This window comes from Medicago sativa, chromosome 2 (genome assembly GCF_051527215.1).
Source record: "Medicago sativa cultivar Bolivia chromosome 2, Bolivia_mono, whole genome shotgun sequence".
NCBI classification, from domain to species: domain Eukaryota; kingdom Viridiplantae; phylum Streptophyta; class Magnoliopsida; order Fabales; family Fabaceae; genus Medicago; species Medicago sativa.
The window spans coordinates 73,879,376-73,881,327 of record NC_140750.1 but is presented as its reverse complement, the minus strand read 5'-3'; positions in this window follow the sequence as shown (position 1 = coordinate 73,881,327).

The following is a 1,952-nucleotide window of genomic DNA, read 5'->3' as shown; positions in this document are numbered from 1 at the left end:
CCTTCTCAAGGACAATAATACCCTCTCGGACAGCCTCCTCTAGACGAGTTCCCATTGTAACCATATCAGAGAAGTTGTTCGGAGCAGAGACTATCATTCTCTCCTTATATTCCTTCTTCAGAGTCTTCAGGAATGTCTGTGTTAATTCTTCCTCATCAAGTCGAGGGGAAACACGGGCAGCTGCCCCTCTCCACCTCTGAGCATATTCACGGAAGGTTTCATCTGATTTCTGAGACAGAGCCTTAAGAGAGTCCCTATTCGGCTTCAGACGGGTATTAAATTCATAATGGCTTTCAAAAGCAGTAGCGAGTTCCTCAAAAGTATGGATGTTGTCTTTGCTCAAACTAGTGTACCAATCTGCTGCATCATCTGTCAAGCTACTCTGGAAGCAATGGATCATCAGTGCGTCATTATCTACGTAGTTAGCCATCTTTCAGACATACCGGATGACATGGTTGTGGGGGCAAGAAGTCCCATTGTATTTGTCAAATTCTGGCTCTTTGAATTTCTTAGGAACCTCGAATCGGGATACCAAGCATAGATCACGAGCTTTAGCAGGAACACCGTTGTTTCCCCGGCTAGCCTTGACTTCACGGAGTTCTCCAGCCAACTCCCTTAACTGTCTCTTCATAGCTTCCATTGCGGGATCTCGTCCACGCGGAGTGTCAACATCAATCACCTGTTGCACAGTGTGTACAATAGGGTTGGTAACAACAGTGGTTACTTGAGGCATAGCAGTGGATACAGGAGTCTGTCCTTGACCAGCAAAATCAGAGACACCAGCAGGAGTATTAGGAGAGTAGTAAGCTGAGAGGCCGTAAGGACGGCCGTTGGGCATAACAAAACGAGCATCAGTAGCCACAGTAGACAGTGGGATAGAGGGAATCACCTCAGCAGTAACTGGAACAGAAGTGGCTGGTTGTTCTTGTGCAGCCAGCAAAGCAGACATAGTGTCATGAGCCTTAGCCAAGTCTTCTTTCATAGCAGCCAATTCGGCACGGAGCTGAGCATTTTCTTCTTCAAAGTTAGCCATAATTCTTCTCTTGTGAAATCTTGTTTGATGAACTCTATCTGGTTGGTAAACTTTGCGAACACGAGCCACTTTTCAGACTGCGGCGGACAAAACCAGGAGGCAATGAGCACGAGAGAAGTTTTTTTTGTGACCAATGAATGCATATGATGCATGAAATGTGCTAATGCATATGCAAAAAGACTTTCTTTATGTGTTATCGAAGGGTTTTAGACAAATTAGAAACTTGTAAACATTACTAAACAACAACTAACATGAACGGGAAACAACCAACATATAGTTTTACAAGACGATTCCCTTTGAAATGCTAAGCCAAGGGATAGATTTTGAAATGTAAAACAACATAAACAACTGGAAATAACAACAGGAAAAAGGAATCCTCAAGCATAGGAAGTGGAAGCATCATCCTCAGACTCAGACTCATAGCTGCAGTATCGTGCATAGAAGTTACGGGCACCCCTAGCCCTCTTAGAGTCTCTCATAAGCAACCTATCTTTCTCTTCAATCTCTCTCTTAGCCTTAGCTAACTCTTTCTTCAGTGTCAAGACCTCATGAGTCTGCTGCTCATCCTTTCCATCCAAAGTCATGATCAAGTTCTCAGCCTCATAGTATCTAGCTCTCCACTGATGCTTCTCCCGACTCTCCATAGCTAGATGCTCCTGATACATCTCCTGAGTAGGTGGGAGTAGAGGCAAAGGCATGGTAGGAACAGATGCAGACACATATCTCATAGAGGGGTAAGGCATACCAATCTCCTCGGCTTGGTTTATTACCCACTGTGTATAGGCCTCATGAGCAACACCGGACCTTACGCCCATGTGCTTCACCTCTTTCTTCCGAAGCTTGGACCAAGCATCCATGAAATCCTCTTTTATTCCCGTGGGAGCATTGGAGTAGTGGAAGAAGTAAGGAGCCGTAGCAA